The sequence below is a fragment of the Dreissena polymorpha genome, chromosome 12, assembly GCF_020536995.1.
Source record: "Dreissena polymorpha isolate Duluth1 chromosome 12, UMN_Dpol_1.0, whole genome shotgun sequence".
Taxonomy (NCBI): Eukaryota; Metazoa; Mollusca; class Bivalvia; order Myida; family Dreissenidae; genus Dreissena; species Dreissena polymorpha.
In genome coordinates this window covers 28,514,427-28,533,557 of record NC_068366.1, presented here as the reverse complement: position 1 = coordinate 28,533,557, position 19,131 = coordinate 28,514,427, and positions in this window count along the sequence as shown.

Sequence of the window (19,131 nt, the reverse complement as noted above, 5' to 3'; positions counted from 1 at the left end):
ATAACAAATACTAGTAGGACTTTTCTCACGAGCGCTGTATGTACCGTAAAGGTATCTGAGCGATGCTATATTTATAATGGTTACTAGCAGCACATTAATATAACGTGTTTTCTTTTGTTATAAAGTCGGCTGTTTTACATCATATTAGCCAACATTTAAAAGCAAGACACGATTAAAGCCAAATGCTTATGTACACAGAAGTAACTACGTACCGGGCGTGAACAAAAACATCAGCATGGTTGCCACAAACAGCATCCGCATTCCTAAAATATACACTATGTTAATTAGATTTTGTATTACCTACTTTTGAAATCAATCGCCAGTTTGTCATATTTATCAGTTTTCAAAAGGCCAAAATTGTAGAGACAGCTTTGTTTTCATACAATTTTTTATATTTAATGAGAATTATAGTTTTGTTGCTATAGTGATCAATACAAAACATAGTAAACTTGGTATTTCATGACTTGGTTTAATGTTACATGCCAACTTATCAAATCAATTGTGACCAATAGTGAAATGTTGACTAGACAACTAAAAAAATTAATGGAATTGAATTAATCGCATCCTTATCAAATACATGTTAGCAAGATGCATTCATATAACACAATTATAAATATTCATCAAAGAATAAAACGAAAACACTTACATTTTGCAAACAATCGTGTCTTTGTAACAAGGCCTAATAACAAAATTCATGCTGTTTAAATACTGGATGGTAAACCGGATCTAGGCTAAACTACATTTGCGAATTAAAAATTAAAACAAAACAGGATATGCAAAAGACAGAATTTAACTGTTTCAAAAGTTAATGTCACTAAAGTATTGACATTTAAAACATATTTATTATTTGAGAGACATCTCGATGAGAAGAATGTGAGAGCGCGTAGCAACGCGCACCACCCACTGTGTGTATAGCTGGACAGCTTGAACAAGAAACGTTTGAATCCAATGAGCATAAAGCAAAAACGTCTGTATTTGTGCAAGTAATTCATGAGTTTGATGTTGCCATGCAGGTTGTTCAGTGGGCTTTTCTGTTTAAACATTAATACTGAGATATTCAAACACATCCATTCACATTGCACAGTATTTATTATCTTTATTTTTGATACTCAGTTAATTGCACATTCGAATAAGTCGATTCTAGTACTTCGCGCATTGCAACATGCTGTTCACTGCCATTAGCAATTTTACCTGATATATGCTTAAACAAGTAAATTCTGAACGCTCACAACATTGGCAAAGTGTGAAGTAACGAGTGATGCACAAGACAAACCACACATACACATAGACAAAGGTTATTTTTTTTCCAAACAGTATAACTCAATGATGCTATGCAATTAATAATGCTTTGTGTGTCGACAAGATAGGCAAACTTTCAGATAAAATCAGCGTATTAACATAGGTATCATCTACAGATTTGTAACAGTCTTCTTAGTATTGTTGATTCTATTTCATTATATAAAGTAAATTACTCATTTCCAAGCAGAGCAAATACTATCCCTTAGCGAAAACAGCCTTGATGTCACCTAAATCTGCAAGTGAGTGCCATCTTAGTTCTGATAGTATAGGTATTAGTATTGTTTGTTATCATTCCGTTATGTTTAAGATACTGTTATGTTAACATTTATTATAAAAGCCAATTGTATGCATCAGTTTTAATAACTGAATGGGTTTAGTGTGACACTTATAACAAAACTGTATATTTTTGCGCGGCGGCACTCTTTAAATATTCCTTTTTTATATAATTTTATTTTCCACAAAACAAAAACAAAAAAATGTTAAGAAAACCGTTTACACGCCAATATCAGTCATGTACTTTGTCGACGAAGGTAAGATATGTAAATAAGTTGTTAATTAGATTTTCACAACTATACCATTATGTACTACTATAAACGTTAATAAAAGCAACAGTATTGATTCTTAAACCATGCCGAACATGTCAAAAATTGTTCAATAGTGCTACGAAATACATTTTGTACAAGGCAGATCCTGACAAACATAGCTGCGCGCACGGATGACTTAAACTGTAACTTGTATTTTCGTTGTTTGTTTGTTAATGTATATTTACGACACAGATCCGTTTTGTTAATTAGCTAAATCACACGTACATGTATGGTTTAATGTGCTACATTGAACTGAATGAAAAGCATATACTATTGGTTGTTTGTGTATGCGTGTTATGTCACTTGATATAAACAATCATGATACATTATATGTTGTACCAGGCGGATTTGGACACAAATAACATCGAAAACCTATGAATGCTACTAGCTGGCTGAAACTTGAAAGTCAATGTGTATGTACGTGTCTGATCTGCCTAGTGAAGCATACTACGTCTTATTTAATGATGACTGTGTTGTGACACGGCATATATGCCGTTCATCAATCCAAAATAGAGATTTGCAAAGTAAAATGTCAAGTAAGTAAAACACCGCTTTCAAGTTAATAAATGTGTTTATAACGAACATTTACTGTGTTAAACTGCCAACTGAATTGCGAAGATCACCTTGTACTAACCTTTCTTCATTTTATGTTTGAAAATCAAATAACCTTAAACAAACATAAAATGATCATTTGATTGTATTTATTATCGGGATGTTTGCACATTAGATCGAAAAATGAGAAACGAGAAATTGGTAGCTACAACTGAAACTAGTATGTAACCTAATCATCGTATTCTGACATTTTGCTCGTTTTACGAATGGAAGGTAAATAAAAAGTAATCAATATAAAATGATCCCTGTTTAAATTAAGTAGCTCGTTTGTTTGTTTTTGGCCTGGGGCGAAGCCCTAAGGTCATAGTAATGATACAAATTTCTGAGACAGCCGGAATTGGCTGGCTGCCAAAACATCCACGAATGAATTAATTCCCAAAAGTCCGATTACCACTTGGCGGTCATTCATGCGCAATCAAAGAAGAGGGACCTATACAAACAAATAGGTCACTGCAAAGAAGCGCTTCGCAGATCACAATAACCCGCATTGTAAAAACAGAACATAACTATATAACATGACAGTCATAAAACGTGTACAAAAATATTATTGAAGCAACATTGCTAAGCATTGGGCACGACATAGCTTTTATTATTGTTTGCATATTAATGCGAGAATAATGTCCTCAATTGACGGTCTAGGCCGAAAATATACGAGTGTCTACTAAGACAGTAAGAAGGATGAATTTTTTCTCATACATTTTTTAAGGTATTAGCACTCTAATGGACTTCGTGCAATATCGCCTACTTTCGTACATATCCGTCAATCCGAACGTTATCCGGGAATGTGCGGAAAACTACGAATATTCTATAAATACGCTATGAAATACTAAATGTAGGATCCGCAAGCTAAATACAATGACAACAAATATGACCGACATTGTACCTGACAGATTGGGTCGTTTTAAGAAAAAGCAATTTGCTATATTTAAAGAGAAAGATTAATAAAAGTGTTATTATTGTTCATATTAATGTGACTGGAGTTAATGATAAACGTCAACTAATGCATGGCAGTGTTGATATTTATGAAGCAAATGATTCCTGAAAATACGAATGTCAAACGCTTGAAAATTTTGACCACTGTTAAGAATAACGTTTAGAACCCGTGTCATTTACAAAATTTAATATTGTTGGTGAGCAGTAAAAGGGGATAAAGTGGATTTATGCTTGAGTGTTGACTGTATCCATGTGAACGGGTTATCGTACGGCAAAATCCATCACGTAAAGAAAGGAATGCCTTGTTTTGCTATCAACACAAAGCTCGGAACAGGACGGTACATGGATTATGCGAAAAAAATTTCAAGTATAACAGTTTCATTATTCATAATTGGAGTAAAGTAGATTTTGTAGGAAAAGTGCACCCTGTCAGTGATTTTTAGCACATAATCAGGCTCATATTTGCTTTCATTTAAAAAAAGAAAATATGCCATGTAAGGAAAAAGTTGTGCTGTAAATGCATGGAAATCAAGGACAGCATATTTGAATAATATGACCAAGTAATGATGTTTTCCTCAAACAAACAACAAAAAAGTATATTATGTCCCAAATACTAAAATTACTATTCTGAAAATGATATGCCAATGACTACTACTTGTGTGATCACCTAAATTATGTATTATGGTTATCCAAATTAAAATGCTGCTTATTAATTATCTTTTCAGCAATGATCAACAACATTGGTGGTCCAGGAATGGTTAATTACTTTTTGTCAACACTGTATGTTCCAATGATCAATTGAACTTAAAGAAAAGGGAAATACATGCGGGAAGGACCATTCATCAAGTTTCAACTATCTCCTTTATAGCAGACAGGCTTATAAAATGGAAACGAAGTAGGCATTTCACTGATTTATGTGATTGTTAATGTAGAACCAATGTTTTAAGTAATAAATAAAATGTAACGTTTATAATCAGTTTCATATCAAGTAGGGATAATACATGTATTTGGTATTAACATTTGGATGAAGAATGTATAAATGTGGTGTTTACACTTACTTATTAATCCAGTTTAAAAGGGTGTATCATATAAATTACTAGTAATGACATACTATGTCGTGAATGTCTGAATAAATTAAATCTATGACGCATATCATAATGGATTATGTCACACTTCTCATGAAACACTAACGTCAGTTCTTACTCCTATACAAGTGCGTGTGTATTTGACATCTGTATACGATTGTTTTGTTAAATAACATGAAGAAAATGTTGTCTATTTATAGAAACAACTTTGAGAAGGCTTATTGAAGCCAAATAAATAAGAAAAGACCAAATATTTTTATTTTAATAAATAAAAATGGTTAAAATTATTCATACATAATTTGCAATTATGCATAATTTTCTTCGACTGAAACTTATTGAAGTCATTATGAACCTTCCTGAATATAACTACATGTACTAGTCAAATATCAACTTCAAAGGAACAATGGTGTTATCTTTTCAGTGATACATTGTATGCTGATTACCTGTGCAGGAGGAAAATGAAACCAGACAGATTATGGACTCAAATTCAACCCAGAAAAAAGCTAGGAACTTGCAGTCACTGAGTGTTCTTGTTTACAGTCATGCGTTCAATGCTGCAACAACATAAATATTATAGCTGGTTCTGGACTAAACCTTATGCATCTTAAAATGATCTTTGAACGCGATGGTCTCAAGAACATTTTCATAATGAATAACTCTGACGGTCAGCCCAGGGTCATCAATACCAAGCGTCTTTTGGAGACACTTATTCCAATCTGTCGAAGTTCTTCAAAGAACTACCATGACAATCATGTATTTGTTTTGTTTGTCATAATAAGTTTAATGTTTAATATCACTAGTATCACTAGTCATTGATAAATTGATAAATCTATTTTCCTTTAAACGTGTTTGATTGAATGATTAAATGTGCCTTGTTACTTAATTATTAATGTTTTTATTTCCCTGTAATATTTTCAAGTATTCTATATATAGAAGAACGCATTTCACGTGCAATTTCAAACTAGGTTAGCAAATCTTACTGCACTGCGTAGGTTCCATCTCACACATGATATATGAGATGTATGTATGTTTATATGTTTATGAGTTTATTATAGGCTTTTCCTCTTTTTTATCTATTCATAATAATTTTTGAACATTTAGCTCATCTTTATGCTCACATATAAAACTCTCAAATTCAGTATGGCGTTTCTGGAAAAGGGGGGTAACCTTGATTGTAATCGGGAACTTTTCGTTTTCACTGGTGACCCCCATTTTTAGCTTGACTATTATATATGAAATATATATAGTGGAGCTATCCTACTGACCCCGGCGTCAGCATGAGCGTGCAAATTTTAAAGTTTGCGTACCACTTCAAATATTTCCTATGTGCCTCGACATATTGCTTAAATATTTTGCTTACTTCTTGACCAACATGACCCCAACCTATAAACAAGAGCAGACAACTGAATCAAGCATTTTGTAAAAATGATGGCCCTTTGTTCACTTAGAATATGCATATTATTAATGTTAAAGTTTGCGTACCACCCCAAATATTTCCTATGTCCCTTGCCATATTGCTTTAATATTTTGCATACTTCTTTACCAACATGACCCCAACCTTCAAACAAGAGCAGACAACTGTATCAAGCATTTTGTATGAATTATGGCCCTTTTTTCACTTAGAATATGCATATTATTGATAAATCTATGTTAAAGTTTGCGTACCACCTCAAATATTTTCAATGTCCCTTGACCTATTGCTTTCATATTTTGCAAACTTCTTTACCAACATGACCCCAATCTATAAACAAGAGCAGACAACTGTATCAAGCATTTTGTAAGAATTATGGCCCTTTTTTCCATTAGAATATGCATATTATTGATAAATCTATGTTAAAGTTTGCGTACCACCTCAAATATTTTCAATATCCCTTGACATATTGCTTTCATATTTTGCAAACGTTTTTACCAACACGACCCCAATCTATAAACAAGAGCAGACAACTGTATCACGCATTTTGTAAGAAGTATGGCCCTTTTTTGTCTAAGTAACTGAATATTTTCTTAAATTTTGTGTTTAGATCCACTTGACTTCTAAAGTATCAAAGCTATTGCTTTCAAACTTCAAATATTTTCTTACTACCATGAGGGTACTGTACCTGGCAAGTTAAATTTGACCTTGACCTTTGAATGACCTTGACTCTCAAGGTCACAAGAATAAATCTTAGTTAAATTGCTATAACTTCTTTATGTATGATAAGATTTTATTCATAATTTGACAATACAACACTTACCTGAATACCACAATGGACTCCACCCAAACAAAACAATACCCCACACCCCAACCCAGAATCCCTGCACCCCACCGCACCCCCCAAATTTGTTTTGTTGTTTTCCATTTTTATTTTTGAAAGATTGTCTAATAAATGACCACATCCCACATTATACCACCGCTCAACCCCCAAACAAAGAATATTTTTTTCTTTGAAATATGGTTAAAAAACAACAAATATATATTTACTTTATTTTTGAAGGACTGTCCAAACATCCCACCCAAGCTATTGCTATCAAATTTAAAAAAAAATCTTATTAGTTGTTTATGTCTATACAAATGTTCAATAGATTAATGAAAATATACCTGAACTATTACCTTGACCTTATTGAATAATTTGGACAATATCCCCATGATGGCTTATGTTATACTGTCAAGCACTCGAATAGTTGAGCGTGCTGTCCTCTTACAGCTCTTGTTTTCTTTATTTTTCATTCAAGCATACATTGTAGATGATTTCTATGTTCGAAGATTGTAACTTCCTTTTCCCATGTTTTTGACAATTTATTTTAAAAAAGACTCGTGACTAGAGATTGCAATTTTACTCGTTTTCGAAGGATGATGACATCACTTGTTTGTTAATTTTTTCTTCATTCCTTTTGTCACATGATATAAACAATCATTGGCGTCGCACTGAGGTGCGGCGACTAGTATGTAATACGTTTTTTGTTTTCGCTTATGGGATGAGAAGTTATTTTACGGATCAATGTATATATTTTTGTTGTCAGAATATCTTGCATAGTGGTGATTTTTTGTGTAAGTTAGTGTAAATAAGTACTGCATTTGTGCCTATTACATTTACTACAACATTTATTGCCAATAATGCAAAGCTAATTCTGTTAATTAATAACTGATCACAGGGACTGGGCAATAATAAAAGATCACAGGGACTGGGCAACTACGCGAACCGGTGAATCTTTCCGGTTTTGTATAAAAACAAAACTTTTTTGTTCCACTATCCTAGCAACCACCTAGTTACTAATAAAGGTGCTATAGAGCGCAAAGCGCGACACGTATTATTAATTGTAATAATGAGTCTTGATAAAGGAAGCAGCCGCTTATCAATGAGGAGCACCATTACAGCACCCCAGTCTCATTACTTTCAAGTCCCCCTGCAGGTTTTTTTAAGAACCACATATATAAGGCCGCAGGCATGACCCGTATCTTGCCAGTGGTATGGACCCTTTGGTATAGACCTTTAACCCGCTCACTATCCAGCGTTTAAACTTCCTGGTTTACATTTAAACCGACTATTAATAGCTTATTAATATCTTAGTTAGAAGGTGATTTTTCAAGCGGTCCCGTAGTGTAGTGGTTACACGCTCGCTTCACATGTGAGATGCCCAAGGTTCGAGCCCCAGTAGAATCAAATTATTTTATTTGTGTTCTTTGTTAACTTTTTGTTTTGATGTAGACATTTTAGTTTAAATAAATTTGCTGTTTTATTGTAACCATTTTTTGTTTATATTATGCCCATGAAATATATGTTTGAGAGGTAGGGGGGGGGGTCGTAAACACTTAAAAACTTTTACAGTGTTTTCATATCAATGAGTACTCAACCCCTATCGTAAATGAACAAAGTAAGAATAAGTTCAGAATCATCTCCCCTTGAAATTGAGAAAAATATGAAATTACGCTTACAAGATGAAGCAGATTTTTTAAAACCTACACAGATCTGTTCCATTAATGAAAACTGCACACGGATTCCAGTAAAAAAAATGAAACCAATGGAAATAAAATGAACTATGAAATATTTGGGGGTTACAACACAAAATCATAGATAATGATAGATATTTTAATACTTTCAGTCAATTCAGAAATAAGGTACAGTCCCTTGTTGACATTTCCAAGAAGAGCTTCTTCACTCAGTCTCTTGAGCAAAATAAAAACGATTCTAAGTCTCTGTGGAAGTTGTTGGAAAAATCTTGGTGGAAATCTTGGTTAACCTTCCAAAAAAAGTTCATCAACATCAAACATTGGTCTAAAGGTTGACAAAGAGATATGTTTTGATAAGAAGACTGTAGCTGAAACCTTCAATTGTTTTTATACAAGTGTAGCATCAAAGCTTGTTGAAAAATTGCCCCAAACTAGTATATGTAAATTTGGAAAGGATTTTGTTACATCATTTTATGCTAAAAAAGGTGTAGTACCAAACAGTTTTTCCTTTTCTCTTGTTTCTGAGAACAAAGTATTAAAGTATATTTCACGGTTAGGGGTAAACAAATCAACAGGTCTTGATGGTATTCCGTCTCGGTTTGTGAGAGATGGTGCCCCAATAATTGTCAGTCCCTTAGCCCATATCATCAATTTATCCCTTATCCAAGGTACTGTACCTGATGATATAAAATCTGCCAGAGTTGTCCCCATTTTCAAGAAAGATGATAAAACTGCTGTTGGTAACTAAAGACCAGTATCTATCCTCTGTATTATATCCAAAAATTTTGAAAGAGTTGTCTATGACCAAGTTGAGTCACATCTCAAAAGTAATAAACTGCTCTTTAAATTCCAATCAGGTTTTAGATGTGGGTTTTCTACGGACAATTGCTTAATTCACTTGACTCATTTCATCCGTCTAGAAATGGACAAAGGTAATCTAGTGGGTATGATTCTGTTAGATCTACAAAAAGCTTTTGACACTGTAGATCACTCTATCCTTCTCATGAAACTTAGAGCTCTGGGTTTGGGGGATGACATCCTGAATTGGTTTTCATCCTACTTATCTGATAGACAACAACTTGTTGATGTATCAGGTACTAAATCTACTATGGCCAACATTACATGTCGGATGCCTCAAGGTTCTATTCTCGGACCTCTCCTTTTCTTGATCTATGTCAATGATATGTCGTCAGCAACAAAGAATAAACTTTTACTGTATGCGGATGATTCTTGCATCTTAGTTTCAGGTCAAAACAAGTGTCAGATAGAGCAAGCCCTTTCTCAGGATCTTAATGAAGTAAGCCAATGGTTAATTGACAACAAGTTATCTCTTCCTCTTGGTAAAACTGAATCTATTCTCTTTGGTACCAAACATAAGCTAAGGTCAAATCCCAGGTTAAATATAATATGTAATGACACAGTTATAGAACCTACAACTGAAGTCAATTACCTTAGGGCAAATATTGACCAGAATTTATCTTTTGTCAATATGGCTCAGTCTGTTGTAAAGAAATCTAACTCTAGGTTACAGTTTTTATATCGTAAAAGCAAGTATTTAACCCAGCATACCAAGAAACTTCTTGTGATGTCCTTAATCATTTTCACTATGCTTGTTCTATATGGTACAATGATCTTACACAGTTTTGGAAGAATAAACCAAAATTAAATTGATCCGTATTGTGCTCAATCTTGATTCTAGAACTCATATTAGCCTGGAACATTAAACTTCTTTGCAATGGTTTCCACTTGACAAACGTGTCGAGCAAATAATGCTCTCCCATGTTTTTAAGATCAAAAATGGTCTATCTCCTGACTACTTGTCAGACCAGTTTATTCCCCAGAATTCTGTCCATTCCCATAATACCAGATTAAGTAATAAACTTTTAAGGTGCTTTCTCTGTACCACAGGTCAAAGGAAATGGGAAGAGGTCCTTCAGTTACTTGGGTTGCACATTGTGAAATAAACTACCATCTTTTATAACCCAGATGACATTATTGTCCATTTTTAAATCTGCAATCAAACAACATCTTTTAAACAGAGTCTTTTAATCTATTTTTAGTTGCTATGCTATGCTGTTAAATGTTTACATTTTCCTTTCCCAATGTCTTATCATTTCGGATTAATGTGACTTGTTAATTTTTGTTTGTTGTAGTAACCTTTAATTTTTTAATCCATTCTAATTTATCTGTGATATGACGATCATAACTGATACATTTGTGTCCATTGATCTGAATCTCGGTATTATATTTCATGTATTTATTATGATTAACATAGTATTTAGTATTAATTTATTACTAGTGCCTCTCTATGTCGTGCCACCAACAATCACGGACCACAATAGAAATAAGCGATATTGCTCTTTTTTGTGTAATCCTTGGCGTTACTGTGCATGCCATAGTGCATTCTATGCATGTACTTTTCAATTATGATTGTTTTACTTCATATTGTTTTATGTACATGTTGTTTCAATGCATTGTGAGTATGTATGCTACCTCCGAAATAAATCTATCTATCTATAATGGTTATTTGGGGGTTATAACACAACATCATAGATAATGGTTATTTGGGGGTTATAACACAAAATCATAGATAACGGTTATACCAGTATCTTTTTCTATTTTGTTAAAAATAATCGGCAAATATATTAATATTTACAGTAGCAAAAAATCGTTCCATGTAACTTCATCGAGTGCCTTTTACACTGAAATTCCCGACGCCCTTTGATGCTTGCATCAATACTTATCTTGTATTTGTATATAGTATGCATTTATCTATTAATACATACTAAAAAAGTGTTGTTTGTTCAACCTTTGGATGAATGAGAGCAAATTTTGTAAATAAATGGTTCACAAAAAATGGAGAAAAAAAAATGGGCGGTTCAAAACTGAAAATGTCAACAAAAAAATTGTACGGTGAATTGTATTTAAACTTTAATGATCAATGCAGAATACCACAATACTTAGAAATATGCGAAGAAAGAAGAGAAAATCAACATGTCAACACCCTCAATCTGCGCAGAAAGCGTTTACTTTTCATACAATTTTATTTTCTTTCATTTTAATGAATGCCGTTAGAGTCCCGGTATAGCTACGGTACATAAGAAAACCGGCGCTTTGCCGGAATGCCACCGGCATTCAACGGGGCTCCGCCGGGGCATTACCGGCGACGACCGTGGTGAAACCGGGGCGTTGCCGTAGCTTTGCCGGGGTCTGATGCCGGTATAGACACGGTGGGTTTCGGCGGTGTTACGGTATACCGGGGCTCTGCCGGGACGCTGCCGGCTTTCACCGGGGCACTACCGGCGACAACCGGGGCTATGCCGGGACGCTGCCGTCTTTCACCGGGGCACTACCGGCGACAACCGGGGCTCTGCCAGGGCTTGACCGGGATAACCGTAGTCAGTCCGGGTTCACCGGGACTCTGCCGGGCTTTTGACCGGCTTCAACCGGGGCGACACCGGGAAACAGTGTGACTGCGTTAAAAAATGTCTACGAATCATCCCGGTCCTCGCGGGTCGACCGGCGTTAGCAAACCGGGATGGACCGGGGCTCTACCGGCAAAAGTGAGACTTGGGCTAGTGGATTTTCTTTTGTATACACATTACAAAGGAAGTATGAGTGTTTTCCTGATCTGTTAATTATGTAATAGAAAACTATTTTAGGCTTTTGAAAGGTATTTATGTTGTTGTTGTATATCTTCACCGCCTATGTAGACGAACCTCTACCAGATCTGTAGAGTTGAACAAAAGGTTATCGTTCCCACAACCAGTATCGTGTTGTCTTCCACCGTCTATGTACACTGTAGTATATACACAACTATTGTCTTTTCTTGCAGTCTCTGAGCTTCTGCACTCAACCGCTAGGGTCAATCCGTATAAATTCGGACAAAGGGAGAAATCCGACAAAACATCCTAAATGCATTTTACGTCACACTAAACCTAGCCCCAGGCTTTCAGTGCCTACAGCGCTTTGATTATTATCGAGTTGTTTCAGCTTTTATCGAAAAAGGTGAATATACCGATTTGTAGCGAATACTAAACAGAATTAAACCTAAAATTGTCTACAACCTCTGTTCCGTAGAATAAACGTCCTGATGATTAAATAATACGTTTTAAGGAGAATTGCAAGCTCGTGTAGTGAGTATTTCATTTATCAATAATCATAAACGAGGCATTGCGAAAAGTTATATCTCCTTTTGATGGTGTACCGTAATTATGATTTACAAACAAAGCCTCTGAATGGTTTAATAAATTCTATTTATTTTTTTTACGGAATCGAATGCAACAATAATATAATTTCTTTTTTACAAAAACGCGCCTAAAGTATTCCTTTAAAACATAGTCGCAAGTGTGTATTTGTTTATTATTTCACTCATCTTAAATTTTACTCATAAACTGAATGGCATGTACGGATGTGTGACCCGTATACTGCGTTGTTATTTAATTAAAGAACATATGGTTTTATGGTTTTATTTCAAAATACATTAGGCTTGAAGCCCATAAGTATACATAATTATAACACACAATGTAGTCAACATTGGTCAATGACATACAGGCATATACATATACACTTTTTAGCAATTTGAATTTAGATTTAACAATACATGAATTTGCAACTCTTAAGACATGCATATTTAAAATAAACAGCTATTTTTTAAACAGGTATATATATTTATAACAGTGTTTACCGTTACGAATGAATTTAAGGTAAGTATATAATATGCATATTGTAGAGTCGTATCTTATTCAAATATAATTGAATGTTGTAAGAAAATGTTTACATGTACATAAAGCGTTTATATGACTATAAATAGACAGTAGAACATGGAGAGAAACTATTGATAATACAATTCTGTTCGTAGTTAAGCTGCTTTAAAAATAAATGTTGCAAGATTGTTAATTGTTTTTGCGTTGTCAGTTTGTAACAGTTCGATAAATTTTAACATATTTCTTTTAACATATTTAATCACTGTTTGAATTGCTTACACAAGCAATGGGCATTCCTGTGGTCTAATTAAATGGAAATCTAACAAATTATCTTACGGTGAGTACATCAATTTGACATTTCATCCTCGAGCTACGGAAATATTGATATTAAAATTGTCCATCGTACGATATACATGTACACTAACCTAACTAAGTCCGAAATTTTAAACAACTTGATTTTTATAAGAAATTAGGAAAGTATTTTATATTATCTTACAGAACATTTAATAATAATATTCATGTGTATAATTTAATTATGTATATTCTATATCCAAATTTTGTAATAAACAGTTGTTTCTAATACTAAAGTATTCTATTAATTTTCAATTTATAAAAAGTAATTTACCAAAAGTACATTATGATAAAAGATGTATTTATAATTTCCAAGTTACTTATTTAAACATAATACTGTAAATGGACTTCTCTTATTTCATTACATTATTATTGTTTTATTTCAACATTAAAACAATTATAACTTTTAAACATCTATTAATAATCGTAACATTACACCGGCTAATATTTCTAAATGTTAAATGTGTATAATTATTGAGTTATTGTAAATCTGCTTAAGGGATCGTTGTCATGAGTATCAATGGTACTCCGTCTGGACATTGTACATACATAGTTTCATGTAAAACGTCCTTATGACCCCGAGTTTTGGCATATTGACCTCAAAATCCATAGGCTTCCCTATATCTTCTCATGTAACCTACACATAAATTTGTATTACTGAAGGTCAAAGCGTTCTTCGTGTATCTCTAGGAAACAAATAGTCAACGGACGAACCAACCTATCGCCTGATGTACATGTGAAAAGTAATGTACCGGTCAATGACAACTGACCGTAAGCCCGTGTTCGAAACACAACTTTTTCTTCGGTACAAACACAACTTTGTATTTACCACTCGTTACACATGAATATTGCCATATTAATTTGATATTTGATGTCATTTAAGTTTACTTCATGATATTGGATGATTTTGGTGTTGTGTAGGACAATTTTTATTTCGATCACTTATTGATATGAATTCGTTTTTTTACAGTTTGTCAAATTATAGTTTACCCTGTTGTTATTATCAAATATAATTAATTTCGTGCTTTGAATATACCGTATGTTTCGTAATATGCACCATTTTTCATCGTTTTGTAATCGTTATAGAATATTTCGTAGCTGCGACTGGCAAAGAGAGATATACTGTGTATTTACTCAATTCTAATACTCAGTTGAATGAATTTGATTTGATCAATATTTTTATAAATTAATTAATGTAAACAAAACATGCTTACTGACTTGACAAACCAATGCTTATTAAATAAATAAATTTAAAGTAATATACATGATAACAAATCACAATTTATTATTCAACTTACATTGTTCTATCACTTGTTTCTTTAATGCAATTTTATATGTGGTGGACCACCAAACACAAATCTATACAATTGCATTGTGTTTTATTTTGTTTTCTGGAAGGGTTACATGATTAAGATCGTATCGTATTGACATAATAAATCGCTATGACATCCTCATTACACATGCATATTTTCTCACATAATGAAGTCCACTCAATAAATTTCCCACTATGGTTGTGGTTTATGTAAACGGTATTGCATAAAACATTACAATACTCAAATAATGTCGCTTAACTGTGATTTGATTTTTAAACATTAGTAGTGACACAGACGTCGCTGAGCAACACCCACCACCTGAAGAAAATGTTCCGTAGACTTGAAGGTCACCAATACGATAGCAAGCCAAAACGACGAAAAAACAAGCGAAATACAAGAAGATGGCGGCAACAGTAATCATGGTCGAATCTGCGCTCTTTGTTTCGCTCTGGCGGGGATATTGCTTTAGCTTCGTATTTTGCACGTGTGCGACCCTCTAGAAATCATCTAACACAAACAATTTAAATGGTAAATCAACTACAATACCATTATTGCTGCTTTATCACTTCTTTATGGTAGGTTTCCAACTTTACAATAGGCGCCACAATTGTATTCGAGGTCTCCATTGTTAACTATTTGATGATTTTATCAGGATCCGTTTCAATAAGCCGTCGTGAGTATGTTACGACGCGCATTCCATTTGCTTATATCGCAACTAGCCATTTTGCGTTTCAATAAACGTTCGTAACTTACAATATCGAAGAATTTTCTCTTAATCTTACGAGTCAAATTAGCAGCTTTAGTGATGTCGCAAATAAAATGGACGCCGGGCATGATGTTCGCAGACGCCGAGTAAGACGCTTGTTAATGAGTGTTTTGCTTAACGACACCCCATGCCATGTCTATGAGTATGTCTCAATATAAACCCGTTGATTGTTATTGTTTCGAATCGAGATCCTCCTCGCTTGAGCATGGATTGATTCAGGCAATTGTGTAATCTATACATTGATAAACAATGCGAAGTAAACATGACAACACTTTAATAATAATTTGAAGATGTAATTTTAAGTACCAATATTTTTTATTAATAAATTATATGTCATTCTTATAAAAATACTAGTTATTCATCATAATCATAATTAATGAGGAATCAGCACTAAACATTTAAAACGCCACTTTTAACAAAGAATTAAGAGAAAAAGAAGAAAAACAATAACATGCGTATAGATTCCTTACGTGTCATTATGATTATCGATGTGCGCTAGCGCGGGTAATTTCTCAAGAACGATAAGAGATGCAATGGAGCAAATATAAGGCAATGCCATATAAAAAGTGAGCAAAAGAAGAATATTTAAATGCGATGTTTATTTTATTTTGCAACATTTTATTTTAAGATGCTAATTCCAGTGAACTTATTGATTGCTACGAACAAAAAATGTATGTGAAGAATATCTCAGCTAGCATTTTAATGGCATTCAAATGTGCATCCTCAGTAGTTGTCTAGGATGTAAACATACCGAATATAATTGAAATTTAGGAAGCAGCATTCAGAAGTATTAAGAGTTCTTTTTATTATCAAAATATAACCATAGCTAGGACTTGCATCATGTAACAAAAGTGCAGTAATAAGACAAATAGTTTATTTGCAATGATATTGTAATCTGCACACACTCCACACGGGGCTAATACAAAGTTTACTTGATGGAAAGTTTGTATAAACGATTTAGCAGCCTAAACAATAACGGGAAATATTTAGGAACATATTTTTTATTTATAAGATACAAATGTAAAGCAAACACTTGCCACGTCTCAAAGAGAACATGTAAGTGAAATGAATGATGATATGCTACACTGTTAACAAAATCAATTGATACTGGTACCTTCGTTATTGGTACTTAGGAATGTTAATTAGAACTTTATTTAAGTAATCAAGGAAATTAAGTGCTCAAGAAATTTTTAGTTTTTGAAAAAATAAACAAGATATTTCTTCTCGACGAATATTGATGTTTATACAATATGCAATAAATATTATAAACTGTTGATGCACTTTAATTCAGAAGACTTGTGCGCAAATGTCCTGAAAATCGATGTAATAATTAATAATAATCATAATAATTATTATCATATAAAAAAGTAATAATAATCATACTTATGATTATGATAAACATAATAATAATTATTATTATTATTGTTATATTAATAATGATGGTATGGTAATTAACGTATTTTTTATGCTTTTATTTTTGTATTTCCTCTTATAATGAAAAAAATGCTTTAAATTTTAAACGATTAAAATATGATGTTTACATTAGGTGCTGAGAAAAATGAATTAATTAAATTCAAAACGACATTTTTCATATATATATTTATTAAATATAAGCGTAACATAATGGTGTATATATCAATCATAAATTCATGAGCATATCAAAATATATAAAAAAAAATCCAACTATCTATTATTCTATAGAACCAATATACATATAATTTGTGCCTCTATATGTTACTAAAGCGGCACTAGCCATGTTTGAAGATGCTTTGAAACATATCTTTGCCGTTTTTAAGTCTCTTGTTTTACAACATTTATAAAGAACATCCTAAAATACTCAATCAAAAAATCTGATTTATTTTATAATGAATACACTTTTAGACTTATAATTGTGTGTACAAACAAACATATATAATTGATTCCATATTACAAATTATGATTCTTTTTTGAAACTTTGATTTGAACAGAACAGTTAAATGAAATCTTCCAAAATGTCTATAAAAACATTAATTTGTGTTCAAAATAAATATATCTAAAGGTATCCTTTATCTATTATTTAAACAATTATAGTAGTTATCTCATAAAATGTAGAAACAGTAGAATTACCAGTATAAGGAACATTCCTTAAATACGTGTCGTGCAAGAAGAATTATATTACAAATATGTCAAGTGTTAGCAGGATCATTGTACGTAGATACAAAATGTGTTATGTATATTAATTCAATTATTCAATTGCGTTGCAGTCTTCTCGTTAAGTTTTGAGAGTACTTGCCAGTAATATCAGGTTATGAAGTCAAAGACGTATAAATAGAGAATATTAGGTTAGCGTTGAATAGAGAGAAGTTTATTTTGCGAGGCTTACAACCCCGGGAGCGCGAGCCTTGGCGAGCGCTTTCGGTGTTTGAGCCGAGCAACATTTCCTAGTATTTTATTTATCCCATTGATTTTTTTCAACGGTACACTTAACACAAATAGGTCTAATAACCTTAACAATCATTTTAATTCATTCTAAAAAGCGCTTAAAATGTATTTCTAACGAATGTAAACATGCGTAGTGATATAGAATGTTTTTGTTCTGGTACGCAAAATAGTCTTTAAATAATTAACTTAAAAAGTGTATAACGAGAAAACAAATATCACTCTATGCCTCGATGCATTTTACGGAGCATGCAAATTGTAACACTCTAAACATAAATTATCAAAAAAACTATACTACTCGCCTATTTGTTTTCATGGACGCTGCAGATTTCGATGACATCTAGATCTAGCCTGCACACCCTGTAGTTTGTGACCGCAACAAGATAATCCGTAATAATTATATTACGCGTTGAAACACTTGCTGCAAACGGGTTATTCTAACTGACTAGACTTTCTTTGATAAAATAACAAAGACAGGGTTTATTCATCAAAGAAAATACTCTTACGTTTACTTACATCCAAAAGCAGAAATAGGCACGCACATTCTGAAAATCAAGAACACGAATAAGCTAGATCTACATGTAGATCTTAATCCTTCGTCTCACCGGTTCCATCCAAGGTAAGTAGTCCATAGAATATGCACTTTTCATAATTACATCCAAGATACATTATTACGAAAAAAGCGCGTCTTCAATGTTTTATTCCCAGACATCACATACTAGTTTCGTGTACACCAAAAGGTGACATCACATATTATTAGAAAATGACGCACGAATAAGCTAGATCTACATGTAGATCTTAATCCTTCGTCTCACCGGTTCCATCCAAGGTAAGTAGTCCATAGAATATGCACTTTTCATAATTACAATCCAAGATACATTATTACGAAAAAAGCGCGTCTTCAATGTTTTATTCCCAGACATCACATACTAGTTTCGTGTATACCAAAAGGTGACATCACATATTATTGGAAAATGACGCAATAAGTATGTCATTTTATGACGCCGTCAATCAGCTGATTCATTATACGGATGGCGAAATATTATTTCCCTTTACTAGATCTAAAGGTTGAAGGTCGTATAATTTTAAAGCTTAAGTTTTCTCGACTCTAGAGATTTCTTATGAAACATCATTCA